The sequence below is a fragment of the Mus musculus genome, chromosome 16, assembly GCF_000001635.26.
Source record: "Mus musculus strain C57BL/6J chromosome 16, GRCm38.p6 C57BL/6J".
Taxonomy (NCBI): domain Eukaryota; kingdom Metazoa; phylum Chordata; class Mammalia; order Rodentia; family Muridae; genus Mus; species Mus musculus.
Genome location: NC_000082.6, coordinates 85,343,646 through 85,359,084, shown reverse-complemented (window position 1 = coordinate 85,359,084; position 15,439 = coordinate 85,343,646). Strand labels below are relative to the sequence as shown.

At 39.1% G+C, this 15,439-nt stretch overlaps 1 long non-coding RNA gene across 1 annotated transcript in view; it reads right to left on the bottom strand.

The window, feature by feature from the left end:
- The window catches only part of Gm41483, a 54,316-nt gene that overhangs the window by 18,584 nt on the left and 20,293 nt on the right, over window positions 1-15,439 (bottom strand). The window contains exon 2 of the long non-coding RNA XR_876194.2: window positions 6,341-6,431. This is a non-coding gene — a long non-coding RNA (predicted gene, 41483). The remainder of the gene's footprint in view (window positions 1-6,340; window positions 6,432-15,439) is intronic.

Sequence of the window (15,439 nt, the reverse complement as noted above, 5' to 3'; positions counted from 1 at the left end):
TACTCTCCGTGATGGTTTATATTGATGGCCAATTTGACAGGATCTAGAGTCACTGTGAGGGTTGAGACGATGCAGAGTAGGTAAGAGTGCTTTCTATGCAAGCACTTGAAGAACTGTCCGTGGGTTCTCAGAACACATGCAAAACAGATAAACACAAACAACACACTCTTGTAACCCCAGGTCTGTGTGATAGCTCAGCTAAGAGGATTGTTTGGGCTTGCTGGCCAGCCAGGCTAGCTCAAAAGGCAAGCTATAGGTTAACTGTGATACCCTATGTCAAGGAAATATGACAGAGAATGGTAAAGCAGAAAATATCCCCCTCTGGCCTCTGCATATAGACAAGGATGAACATGTGTGTGTGTGTGTGTGTGTGTGTGTGTGTGTGTGTGTGTGTGTGTGCAGCACATGCGTGCAATAGACTCATCTCAAAGAGAAATCTTCGGGCATGACTGTGTTTTCTTGGTTCAATTAATTGAGGAAGGAAGACCCAACCTAAATGTATTGAGCCTCATTCTCCCGGCTCGTGTTTGGACTGCATAAAGTGGAAAAAGCTAATGGAGCATGTGCATTCGGCTCCCTGTGCTTCCAGACATCAGATCACTGTGAGCAGCTTCCTCCAGATCTGGCCACCGTGACTCCCTTAGTGATGAATGCACCCAGAACTAGGAGCCAAATTAAACCCTTTGTCCCTTAATTTGTTTTCGTTTGTTGTTGTCTTATTGTTCAGTGTGTACAACCAGAGCAACGAGAAAAGTAATTAACGCTCTAAAATCACTGTGGGAGAGCTAGCTCGAGATCCAGAAGCTCACAGCAACCATCCAGTCTGCCTCTCTCCCATGCTCTCCATCATAGCTCTCAGGTAACATGGAAACTGTGTTTGGGAGCGACTGTTATATTTTTAGATGATGTTAATCTCAGTTCACAACAAAAGTGTTTATGTCATGATGTAAATACTGAAATAACATGAAAGAACTGGAAGAACCGTACAGGGAGACCTACCCCCTTTCTACTTAAGGAGTAAATGGAAGAGTGTATCTTACCCTACAAAATCTACTAAATGTGGATACAGAAAATAGACTAGAAAAGTGTTAAGTCTGCTCAGATTTCTAATACTACCTACTGTCTTCAAAACTGTTCAACCACCTGTCTTCTAAAGATTTACGTGCGCCTCTTCAAACCCTCTGGCTCCACAAATCCTGAGAAACTGTGACGTTGCTTAGTAACTTCACAAGACCGCCTGGCTTGACTATGACTGGTGCCCCTTGCCAAGGTCAACAAGCCCTACCTTTTAGTTTCCTATTGACTTGAAGCTATTCCTTCACACACCAATTAAAATTCCCTGTAGTTGCCCAGTTACTGAGACTAGAGACTAGCCCTGGCTATGTTTAAAAATCTTTTTATAGCATTATTGTGTATCACTTTCACCCTGACAGAATTCTATTGTAAATTTTGTGTAAATTCATGTCTCTGAGCTAAATCTCCATGTACACTGCTACAGTGACTGATCCTCATTACCTACATGGAAGAAACACCTGAGCATGTCTACGGGGCATTTCCCACAAGGTTTAGCTGAGGTAAGAAAACCCACCCCAAGTGCAGGTGGCACGATTCCATGGGCTGGAGTCCTGGACTGAATGAAAAGAAATCAGCTAAAATAACACACACATGACCGGCCATCCCATCCCCCTTCTTCTGCTCCTTCCCTGTCATGATGGCCTCACCCCTGCAAAGTCCGAGCCAAAGAAAACTTTTCATCTGTTGCTTTCATGTTAAGTGTCTTGCCCTAAGGCTAAGACAAGGAGCTAACTCAGAAAATTGATAGCAAGAGTGGGTCTGACCTTGTTATTCATCGGTCTTTGGGGCTCTTTTGAAGGAGGACTATGAAAGTGTTCCATGGGAGAATGCAAACAAGTGTTTAGGCACTCCAGCTCTTCTGACAACAGACCAACTAAATGATTCCACCAAAGTCCAATGTAGTGGATGCATGAGTTTATTGGAATCACCTATCAAGAGTATGGGCAAAAGGTTACTTCTAACACAAGTGACTTACAGGCAGAGGCATTGCTAAAAAGCCCAACCAGGACAAGTGACAACTCTCAAAAGTTGCTTTCCTGAGGCTCTCTACACAACCTGTAGGCAGCCTGACAGATAAAAGACTGTCTCTCAGCTGTGGACCTCTTCCCAGCTGTCAAAACTGTTGGTATAAACTTGGGAAGGGGACTTGTAAATCTTGTATGTCTTATAATCTTAGAGGTTTCGTTCAACTCATGAGTCTTAAAGGTACATCCTCCAAATTGCTTCCATTTGGAACTTTCAGTTGTAACAAGCCTCTCTCTGGGAGATTATATTTAAATTTGGAGAACATTGGAATACATAAAGCAATAAGCTATAGGATCCTGAAAATGCTGTAAGCAGAACTGAAGGTTCTGTGATTGTCAGTGATATTAGCACTGTTAGAGAGAAGCCTCTAGCTCTATGCCCAGAGAGTGGGAAAGGTCGCACCTATCAAAGACTCCAATTGATAAAAAATGAAAATTCATTTGAAAAAGGCAAAATCAAGAAGGCCACAACAGTACTTTTATTTATTTTATTATTATTATTATTATTATTATTATTGTTGTTGTTGTTATTATATTATTATTATTATTATTATTACTCCAAATTAGTTCCTTGGAAAGTTTCTTGAAGGCACAAAAGGATTGTTTCAGCTGTGGTTAATGGAGCCCAGTTCTGTATCAAATGGAAGGCGGAAGTAGGCAGTATCATCACTGTGATATTGGGCTTGTAGGCATGAAAAGAGAAAGGATGGGGAATGGTTTCAGCAAGCTGCAGAGGCCAGGCAGTCTATGGCAGAGTCAGAAGACAACTGTGACGAGTTGTCCTCAAGGAAACCCTGAAATAACTGCATGAAGTTGAGAAAGTGAAACTGACTGAAGTTACAATAGAAAGCCCAAGATGTTGTAGATACCAAGACCATGGGACGTCCATCAAGGATGCTGAAAACAAGGACTTAAACTGGCTCAAGGCAGAGGCTCATTGGCTTTGTATGTCAAAGGGTTGGGCTAACCAAGAAAGTTGAAGCCTATTTGATCCCACTGAGAGCTCCAGACACTAATCATGGAATCTCAGGATTTTATGTTTATCCGGTTGAGCCTCCATCTTGCACTGGCCAGTCTTTCCTTGCTATGCCCACATCCCTCTCTTTTAAAATGGAAAAGCTTACTTCATGCCATTGGATATTAAAAGTATGTAATTTGTATTTTTTTTATTATTTTAGGGAAACTCGCAGTAAAGAGATTATATTAAGTTTCAGAAAAGACTTTACACTTTTGAACAGTATTTGGACTGTTAAAATCTGTGGGGAATTTTGGAGATGAACTATGTGTATTTTGCATTGTGAAATGAACATGAGTCTCTAAGACTCAGTGGTGGAAAATGGAAGGCAGTGATTTGAAAGTGATGTGTTTGGGTATTGACAGGGGATGGACTCAAGAAGGTCAAACTTCATTGTCAACTTGGGAGCAGAAAAATATCTAGGAGACAAACCTCTTGCCATGTGCAGAAGAGCATTTCCAATAAGGTTTAACTGATATGGGAAGACATACCCTAGAATGTAGGCAGCACCATTCCACATGCAAGGTTCCAAAAGAAAGCAGAGAAAGCAAATAGAGCACTAACATTCTTCTCTTTGATTCCCGGCTAGCTTCAATGTGAAAAACCATCTAACTCTCCTGTTGCCATGGTTTCTCTATCATGATTGGGAACCCTCAAAATGTGAGCACAGATAAATGTTTCCTAAAATTGCTTTTCTTAAGTATTTATGAGAGTAGCAAGAAAAATAACTAATACAAGCACACTTAAGTTTACAGCTCTGTCTCCTAATGTCTCCCACTTTTTTCTATTTTTATAATAATTATTGTTGATTACTATAGTCAACCATTAGGTAGTAGTTGTCCTTTCAACTGACTGAACAATGAGCCCCCCAAAACATGTGTCTGATCTTAATCATATTCATATTGTAGAATCTTGCCAGGGAGAAAACACATAGACCTTGAATAATAAGAATTAGTTGGGTGAAAATAAAATGTCATTGAAGCTATTAAACTTGTGTAAATGTTTATGGAAAAAATAGCTATTGAGTTGTTCCTCCAAGAAAGTGATTAGGGACCGGGCTCCTGCTTATAACGTCATCGCGTGAGAGGCTGCAGTGTGAGGGGTGTAGTGTGAGGGGTGCAGTGTGAGGGGTGCAGTGTGAGGGGGTCCACAAGGGCCAGGCCAGCATGAGCTTCAGGGTTAGTCGCAAAAACTAAAAGAGAACAAAATATCACCAATAAAGTAAATACAACAAAGTTATGTTAGAGGAATTACAAGCCCACTGCCAAAATGTTACTTTATCTGGGAAGAATCTCATCCAACAATCCCTTCCTATCTATATAATCATGACTTGGGTCTTCTTGTAGATTATTTTTCACTCATAACCATAAGCTGGGAGAATTAAGAACAGAAAACAATGTAAAGCCTATAGTAAGTTATAGGAAAGAGAGTACGTGAAAATATCTTCTTTTACTTGCAATAAGAATAATAACAAAAGAAAGGCTTGTGCTATCCAATCTTGCTATTCCACATACGATTGTAAATTCACTGAGAGTATTAATGATTTATTTATTATTAAATGCTAAGACATGTTCATCAAAATAACTATTTTGAAGATTTCATGATAATAAATTTATAGGTACTTAAAAAAAAAAAACAGGTATTTGCCTGTTCTAATGTAAAGAGCAAATCTTTAAAGAATCCAAAATCAATTAAGAGAGCACGTGTGTTCTATAGAATTTGGGAGAGAAGCTTGAAAAAACTATGGTGATACATTAGAATTAACACTTTTCAAAAAGTACTCATTATACTGATCTTCTCATAGTTTCCACAGAAAATTTAAATTGTAATATTTTAGAGTTGTAAATCGATGTAATTTTCACAAAAATTACATGTTCAATTGACACATATTAATTTAAAGCTAAGAAATCTTTATTCATGTTTTAAGAGATCATACGTGTTTTAGAAATGTAACACAAGTGGAGGAAAGGATATGGTTATCAAATAGGTTATATAGTTTATAAGAAACACTTATAGAGAATACCTAAACAAATATATTCTCTTGTAAGCCGTAGTGAGATATCCTAGCATATCATATTCTTGTAAGCCATAGTGAGATATCCTCGCATGTCATATTCTCTTGTAAGCCGTAGTGAGATATCCTCACATGTCATATTCTCTTGTAAGCTGTAGTGAGATATCCTGGCATGTCATATTCTGAGGAAGAATCTGAATATATTTAACACAAAAATAATCATGCCCAATTCTACAGAAATTTACTTTATCTAAACCCAGCCCCTAACTTAATTGTTCATATTATAGAAAAGGGTCATTTCAGGCCAGAAAGACTTTATTCCACAAAATAAGGTTTTGCAGACAGAGGTCATAAGGCCTTAGGATACATAGTCCAAGGGGAAAACTATTCTTCAGACATAAGAGGTGTGTGGTGAAATGCATCTATTCTATAAGAGGTACCAAAGTGTTGTAGATAGCCCTGGGACTAATTATATTTGATGTTAATTTCCTTCTCTTTTGAGTGGTTTTGAACAAGGAATGAGTCAGTACTCAGGTGATTTCCTGTAAACCTGCTTCTCACCTCAATTTGTAAAATAAAGGAGAGCTGATGATTGGGCAGATAAAAGGGAAGATGGAGCAGAAAGTGAGAGGGAGAGAGGAAGGAGAAAATGGAAGAGGGAGAGGATGCAGAGGAGGATGAAGAAGAAAAGTGGAGTAGGAACACATGGCCTGGAGAAATCACAAGTTCTAAGGGCTCTCATAAGCTGTGGAAGATGGTAGTATAGTGGTAGATCTGCCCAATCTAGGTGCACAGCATGAAATCATATTAACTTTGTTGTGTTTTCATTGCTGGGGCATAGTTGGGAGGAGATTTACAACAACACCAAAGTCCATATATATTTTGGCTAACTTGTGAGAAGTTTATATATTTTTATTTTTTACATGCATCTGTGTATGTGTTGTGTGCATATGTGCCATGCATATTATATATGTGCATGTTTACAAAAGCATGAGCACATATGAACATGCATACATGTTGTTCTAGTATGCTTTCTGCTGCTGGGATAATCAGCATGAGCAAAAACAACTTAGGGGAGAAAGGTTTATTTCTAGAATAGACTTCCAGATCACAATTCATCATTGAGGGGAGTCAAAGCAGGAACCAAAATAGAAACCATGGAAGAACGCTTACTTGATAGCTTGTTATAATTCCTACACAACTCACGCTTACCTGCTAGGGATTACACCGCCCACAGTGGGTTGACCTTCCTGCAATCATCATCAATCAAGACAGTCTCTCACAGACATGGTCACAGGCCAATCTGATTGGGGAAAAAAAAATATTTGATTAGGCTTCCATCTTTCCAGGTTATGTCATGTTGACAATAAAAACTAGGACACGCGATTGGATTGGGGCAGGCGCTGTGTTCCACTCACCAGAGGTCTTAGGATCCCGTGGGGAGTCCTGTGTGGGCCCTTGCGGGTGTTAGGCAAGACTCTGCTGGCAAGATAGCCCGGGGATCTGGTAAGAAGGACACATGCTCCACTATGTTCATAGCAGCCTTATTTATAATAGCCAGAAGCTGGAAAGAACCCAGATGCCCCTCAACAGAGGAATGGATACAGAAAATGTGGTACATCTACACAATGGAGTACTACTCAGCTATTAAAAAGAATGAATTTATGAAATTCCTAGCCAAATGGATGGACCTGGAGGGCATCATCCTGAGTGAGGTAACCCAATCACAAAAGAACGCACACAATATGTACTCACTGATAAGTGGATATTAGCCCCAAACCTAGGATACCCAAGATATAAGATACAATTTGCTAAACACATGAAACTCAAGAAGAATGAAGACTGAAGTGTGGACACTATGCCCCTCCTTAGAATTGGGAACAAAACACCCATGGAAGGAGTTACAAAGACAAAGTTTGGAGCTGAGATGAAAGGATGGACCATGTAGAGACTGCCATATCCAGGGATCCACCCCATAATCAGCATCCAAACGCTGACACCATTGCATATACTAGCAAGATTTTATCGAAAGGACCCAGATGTAGCTGTTTCTTGTGAGACTATGCCGGGGCCTAGCAAACACAGAAGTGGATGCTCACAGTCAGCTAATAGATGGATAACAGGGCTCCCAATGGAGGAGCTAGAGAAAGTACCCAAGGAGCTAAAGGGATCTGCAACCCTATAGGTGGAACAACATTATGAACTAACCAGTACCCCGGAGCTCTTGACTCTAGCTGCATATGTATCAAAAGATGGCCTAGGCGGCCATCACTGGAAAGAGAGGCCCATTGGACAGGCAAACTTTATATGCCCCAGTACAGGGGAATGCCAGGGCCAAAAAATGGGAATGGGTGGGTAGGGGAGTGGGGAGGGGGGACTTTTGGGATAGCATTGGAAATGTAATTGAGGAAAATACGTAATAAAAAAAAAATATATATATATATATATATATATAATAAAATAAGTAAATAAATAGCTCAAGCCTACTGCCAACTCTAGGTAGGTACTTGGAATGCTGAGGTCACAAACTATTTGGAGTACATATAGAGATATTGCTCAAAACAGAGCAAAATAAGAAATGCAACAACAAAAGCTTAGGCTGCCAAGCAAAACATAGTGGGCAGGGAGTGGCCACCTCCAGACTAGTTCTCCTCCCTCGCATCTCTTTTCAGAATAAATCATGAAGATATTGGGAACTTAGTAAGGCCTTTTTTTTAATCTTCTGATATAGGTGTTGTTGGCTCTGCTGTTTTTGAATAGCTAGCTAGCTATCTTGGCTTCACTATTTCCTTAGGATTGACTCTAACAGTTAGATACCTCCCCCTCAATGGTGAGGGTTAATATTGATAGTCATCTAGACAGTAGCTGGAGTCACCCAGGAGAGTAACCTATGAGGATGGCTGAATAAATGTATAGATTAGATTAAGCGAGATTGGAAGATCTACCTTAAGTGTTGACAGCAGTACTCCATAGGCTAAGGATCCCGGGCTGAATCCAAGAAGAAAGTGAGATGAACACCAGTGGTCAATGTTCAATTCTCTCTACATCCTGATTGTGTGTACCATGTGACCAGTTGTCCAATGCTTCTCTCTTGTAGCCTCCTCTCTCGACTTTCTGGTTGTGTGCCACGTGACCGGATGCCCACTGTTCCTCCCTCATAGCCTCCCCCACCTGGTGAACTGTACCCTCTAACTCTGAGCCACAAGAATCCTTTCCTTCCTTAAGTCACTTTCCTTGGGTTATTTTATCCCAGCATGGAAAGTCCCTACCACGTTCTCAGTACATGTTCTTTTCTCTTCTGGTAAAATTTCTGGAAGCTAGAGAGTCCAGAAAAAGGGGGCCTAGTGGCAGCCTGAGAAGCGGTGCCTCACACTGTGTGACAGAAGTAAATTTTAGTGTTTAGCCCCTCCAAAATGGAGCTGGAAATAGGGTTAAGGAAACAAGTGGGGGTTGTCTTTCACCCTTCACTTTCCCTACTAATGTGCCTTTCAAAAATGGAAAATGTAGGGGAACATTAATTCTATGTTTATTGTTAGTAAACAGTCCTAATTTAGAACAATGGTGGCATTCATATTCCAACTTCAATGCCAAGTAAGAGCATTATATTTGGTACTTATGGACTAAACTATATTACTACAATTTACTATTGTCTTGTTTGATTCTCATAATGGCCTACTGTAGAAACGGAGACAAATATTTTTATTTCTACTTATAATTCAGCAGTTTAACTTCTCAAGTTTTTAATAGTATGAAATTAGAAACTAGAGGTAAGGTCCTTGAAATATTTATTCAAGAATTGCTATTATTTGGAAAAAATAGCCAACGAATCCTAGTTTATTGTCTCAAGAGAAAATATTAGCTTATTAAGCTATGAACACAATGCATTTTACAAATATGCATTTGTCTATTTAAAATTTAACACCTTTAACTAAATAAAGCATTAGAGATTTATCTTTCCAGCATGAGATAGCATCAACAATCAAGGCATGCAGATGGCAAGCATCCTTTTTTGGACGATTATATAAGGCTTTATGAAAATACCATCATATGTAATTATAGACATCTTTTAAAATATATAAGGGCTTTCAGGAAAGAGGTTCTAAGAAATCCATTGCACCAAGACCTGCTGTTTGTGCTAATGGTAGAATTAAAACTTGAAGAAGGAAGGTCAAAAAGATAAAGTGTAGGGGCTGAGGGACAGTGAAGAGAACAAAAGATTATATACTCTTTGGCCTTTTACTCTTACCTCCTGTATTTAAAGAGAATCTAGCTTTGAACTTAATGAGGTCTGAAAGGGATGTAGTTGAAAAGTTTATCAGTTCAACCTGCAATGAATACTAGAAAACCCAATATGACTGTTTAAGAATTTATCTTTACCATATAGAAGAATCAGAAAGATGTTCCAGATCTGGGATAGCTGTTACATGGAGTTATTAGGAATTAGGTGCTTTCTGTTAGCAACCGGACCACAGTTAATAACCAGGCATTATTCTTGAGGCCACAAAGTGGCTGTGAATCAGTCCACACTCTGCCACATGGCCACTTTGAGCATCAAGGGAATTGGTGATTCAAATACTGATCTTTGAGGCATCTGTAGGACAAAAAGGTATGGCAAAAGTTGCTGTGGAGTGAACTCCAGCATGCCTGCTACATTGTGTTGGACTCAAGGTCTTCCTTGAAAAGAATAACTCTGAAACAAATCCTGAAAAATGGGCCTAGAAGCAGTGAGACAACAGGACACAGAAGCCCACCATGAAAACTGTGTAGGGGTGAATTCTGTTTTTCTCCTTGACAGTGTAAAATGCTATCAAATAAAATGGACCCAAGTAATATTCAAAGTCAGAAAATTGACAAATGCATGTAAGAATACATTAAGTGCTTGAGACCTGTGTGTATTGGGTGACAGTATGATCACTGCTCCTTCTGTTGTGAAAATCAATGTATATTTAAGCCAAGCCGTTCGTTATGCAGAGTTGCTCATGTTTGAGCTAATAGACTGAAGAGGTAAAAGCTTGATAGTGTAACCTCCTCCCCCATGCTGATCACTAGAATTAAGCCTGTAACCTGTTCTTACAGGAGACATTAGCTTTGTCATCTGACATCTAAGGAGAAGCATATTATCTGCTTGTTTTAATCCTTGTCAGAACATTTCTAGAAGGTACCTGGCCACAAGCCCTCTATTATCTGCATACTGGCTTATGTTTCATCGCTTGTGGAATAAAGGAAACTGTCGTTTCACAGGATAACAAGGTTAAAGTTGAGGCTTTTGTGATGAGCTGGGCAAAGGTAGTTATTTCTGTGACACACACCTCTCCAGAATGACCACACTCGAGCTGCTGAAAGTGAAAGAGGAAATATAATGTATGAGAAAGATACACACTCTTTTGTACAGAAAGCAAAAATTATAGTTCTAATTTGAATAAAAATCTGGACAAGATGAAAGGCTTTCTAAAATAAGTAAGTAAATAAATAAATTAAACTGAAAAGATATCATATGATTTAGTTCCCCCCACCCAAAAAAAAATACAGCCATGACTATATAATGTTTTTCATTTTCAGGGAATCATTGTCCTTTAAATTTTTTTTAAATAGTATACAGGAATACATAATGATTTGATTTAATTAATTTGCACTTCTGGGATCTCAACTTTGTAGCTTAAAATTTCATAGGCACAGAGGAAAAGAAATGTAATGTTCTGACAACTCTGTGCCAGAAGAAGGGTCCCCATCACCACTATCCCACCTGGCAGTCTTCCAGACAGTGTGGTAGGGGACAAGCAATTGATAGAAGGATAGGCTCAGATATAAACTAGAGCATGTCTCTGGGTAGGAAGGGCAAGGCTTTAGCCCTGAGCGCTAAGATACAGCCTGGACCTTCATCATCCAGCCAAGTGCTGAAGACTAATGACGGTGTCTTTGAAAGTTTGGCATTATTATGAGAAATAATAATATGGGCAACAGTTACTCCACAGAAAAGCTAACATATCACAAAAAGAGTCTTCCCTCCCGGGTGTTTTTAGACTAGCTGGAAAACCATCGCATCGGCTTGCTTTCCTTTTCCATGGAGGTTCTCTCAGGGAAAACTCCATCTCTAAATGGCAGCTGTGATTTCTGCCACCTTCCTACTGGGAATTCTCAATATTCTTGTTTGCATTTTGCAAGCGCTTTCAGCTTCCATGGGGGAAAAGTGTGAAATTACTATTATTATCTAACTCCTGTTTTCACCAGTATGAATTTCTCTGCAAGTGTTATTCATAGTTTCTGTAAAAGCCAAACACAGAATGTTACCTTGGAGTGTTAATGAACCCTTAAAAAAAATCACTCAGAATTGCTTTTGCAGTGAAGTTGAAGGCAAAACAAAAGACCATCTAGAAGGAGAATCAGAATGAATAGACTTGTCAGTTTTGAAGCCCTTTAAATCTCTCCCAAGATATCCTTGAGAAATAAATTATTAACTTAATTCATTTCTTTAAGAATAAGTGTTCATCCTAAGCTGGCCCAACTCTATTGCACACGCTCATGCAATAAACATGAGTAAAGGCAGCACTGGGCTCCAAAGAGAACCCAGATGTTAACACCAAAGTGTATCGTCAGCTGCAATCCCCTTCACTTGCCTACACATGTGGATGTGTTTCATTTCATGACTTATAATTTACCATCATGATTGTGTTCTTTTTTGATGTTCTTTTCTTTCTCAAGTTCAGCCCACTAGACAGCTCATACTCAAATCTGCATCATGGTACCTAACAGCATTCATAGACGTAGTAAATATAATCCATGCTCATTCCTTCATTGAATCAAGTCTACCCAAAGCTAGGTATGATTAAGGTCAGTTCTAAATTACACTTAAAGCCACCTTCCTAGAATATGAGATGCGAAAGTCAACGTTAAGGTAAAAAAGGAGCATCAGATAGAAAGCGGGATGAGAAGGCAGTTTCTTGATGACCAAGGGACCCTGAGACCTGCTTCAGGGTCCGAAGTGTCTTTCTCTTCTCTTCTCACAGAAGCACATTCTTTCCTCATTATTCTCGGGTATTCGGAAACAACTACTGGATTAAGATATTGTCGTTGCCATGGCTGATTCATCATCTATCAATGCCTAACACAGTATGTGACTCAAGGCAGCTGTTCAATATACAGTGGAAATATGACTATTTGCAATAACTTCTGAGTCCTGGGACTTTGTAAAGATAATAAAGCTCTTATGATTGAAAGGGGTGGGGTTTCTGCATTTTATTGTAAAAGAATAACTTTCTTCTCTGTTTCTCCCTTAGTGAACACCACAAATTCACTCCAGTTTCTCTTTAGTTCTCATCTCCCACAAGGTTTTCCAAAACCACTTTTTAAATGAGTGCTTTTGCCTCTCCCCTTCCTTCTCCCCACTGAGCTTATTTGAGTTAGTCATCTAATAACCCTTCTTTTTTCTCCTAGAGGGTAAATATGCTCTTCTTGCTTCACCATTGTATCCAAAACCACATTACCTAAACCTGACTTCCCACCGGCAACGCAGATGTCAAGTCAAGCTCCCCAAAAACCAAATCAAAATCTCTACAATAGGAAGTCTAAACATCACCCTCTGGCAGTTTGAGAATTTAACAATCGTAATTTATTTTGTAGACAATTCTAATTCTCATTTGCAGAGAACTTGGATAATTGCATATCTACAACCTCCACATTAGTGAGTGAGCGAATGAGGAAGTGAAGTTGACTAGAACTCACTATTCATTGTTGAGGACCTAATTTTGACTTGAGAGTTTTCTCTTTACTCAGTTCAGCTTGAACACGAATGATTTTTGATTGAAGCATCATCTCTTAACCACCACGGGTAAAACTTCTCACAATAGGTCAGGACCAGAATGCTTGCCTAGTAGGTCCATGGCATTAGGGAACTAGAGTAAGTAAACGGAACTTCAGGAGTCTCCAAAGATAAGCAAACCCTCGTGTGACAAATGGAAGTTGTGATGAGAGAACTTGGAAGCACTTGCCATATACCCCCTTTGAGAAATGGGAGACACCAACTGCAGAGACAAGACATGCACACAAGACATAGGATCACCGTAGCATGAAATCTTTTGAAACTTTTCTTGAAACCAATTATTTTCCTCTGTCTTCTCTACAGATAATTTCCCTCTACAGCTTTCAGAGGACAAAATTTTCATATATCTTGCCTTTCAATAAGCATCTTGGTCAGACGGATTTATGCCTGTATTTTCTACATCACCCCATTGCTCATTCTGCTTCAGCAGGTAACAGAGAAAGCATCAAAAATGATGTCAACTCTGGTGATATAAAAGATGGTCAGGTGCACTCTGAAGTACTCCATATTCTCCCTTAGTCTTCTATTGAGCCAGAGAACAGCCACAGAGGACTGCTTAGCAGTATACATTTCCTGGAAGGCAACAACTCTTTTCTTTACAACATCTTTCCCCTCAATTTTCACTACCAGTGTTCAGTACCAGGCCATATGGGTTTGTTAAAGACGTCTTTCATTTGTCAGTAGCAGGGGTTATAGAGGGTTGTATTAAAACCCACTCATGGTGATAGACTTCCTCCAGCAAGGTATAGTTCTTGATGGTTCCACAACCTCCCTACATAGTGCCACCAACCAAGAATCAAATATTCAGATATGTGAATCTATGGAAGACATTTCTCATTCAACCCACCACAGGAAATGGGGTTAGACTCCCATGCTTAGCATTTACTATTGCTAATGTCATTATAATAGCAAGGTATCTGATATGAAGGACAGGATATTATCATTCTCATTGCTAAGACATCTTAGTGAATTGAATCTTTCCCCCTTATAGCCTTTCCTTGTTCCTATGTAAATGATAGTGTTTTCATGGTAACTGGCATACTAGAAGACTCCGCACAGGTCCTCTTCTCTCCTTATTTCCTTGCACTACTTTCTTTACTCAAACTTACTCAATAGACAAAAGATTCTGCCCTACCTCATCACCTATCCAGTAAGAGCTAGAGAACTGTATATGAAGTGAAACCATTATGGCAAGAATAGAAAAATCCTGACGATGGCTATAGCTACAGAACTGGTGGTTCTACTTCTTCAAGAAAATAAAAGAGAAGCATGACCTGGAATTTGAAGGAAATACCAGTCTCTTAGATTTCAATTCACATGAACTGAATAGTAATTTGAAAAGTCTGTAAAAAGTTTGGAAGATGTGAACACTGGCAAGATATCTTATATGAAGAGAGAAATATTACTATTCTTGTGGTGACAGTTCTCTGATACTATTCCATTTTAAACATCTTACACGGAGGTGCAATGAGATAGCATAATGTCTAAGAATTACTCCCAGATATTCTACAAGTGGGAATGGATAAAGATATTAAAGCAAGAAGAGTCATGGCCATGTATCCATGCATGCTGAACTTGGATAAGGAGCATCCGAGTTTATTTGTTGAACTTCTCTCTCCTATTCTTTCTCTTTGACATATATACAATAAAATTCTTATTGACAGTTACTAAACTTTCCTAAAGTTATGCTCTACTATTATGACATAAGCTGAAAACTGAACTTCCATTTAGAATAATTTTCTAGGGTTGACTCAGGGACATTTAGTTATCAAAGTAACAAATTATTTTAACATATGACAGTCCCTCAAATAGATTTTGAATTATGTACTACAGTTCTATGTTTCAATAGTCTATTGTGTTTAAATACATTTCCCTTTCCTATTTATTCATTCTATGAATATTTTTCCATAATTTATTGTATCCAAGGACAGTTCTGGGTCCCAAGGAGATGACAATGAACTATGTAGTCCTTGTCCTGAGCAAGTTTACAAATTATAGGGTAACAATATGAAACAGATAACTGGATTTTTGATAAGTGTTATGATGTGACAAACACCAGGTACAATGAAAATGTACCACAATAACATCTGATTTCCTCTCAGTACCATGGTGAGGCACCCAGGAGCTCTCAGAGCAAAGAATCCCTGAGTCTTACCTTCAGTAAGAATGATAAAACATGACAGAGTTTGAATACATACATCACAACCCATTCTTCACACTCATGAACAACTCAGGTTGAACAGTAGGAATCATAAGCTAAGTGCATGGCCTCACTTTGGTATAGACAGCCTGAACTCTACAGCCTGAGTCTTACTCCTTTCTTGCTTTGGTACCCTCAGTGTCCACATCTGCAAGAAAGCAAGACCAGGTTCTCCTCTGAGCATTACTTAGGAATAAATGGTATGACCCACAGCAAATGCTTCGAAAAACAGTACCTATTTTAACTGAAGAAAAGATAAGAATTTGAACCACCACAAGAAATTCCAAGAGTGTGA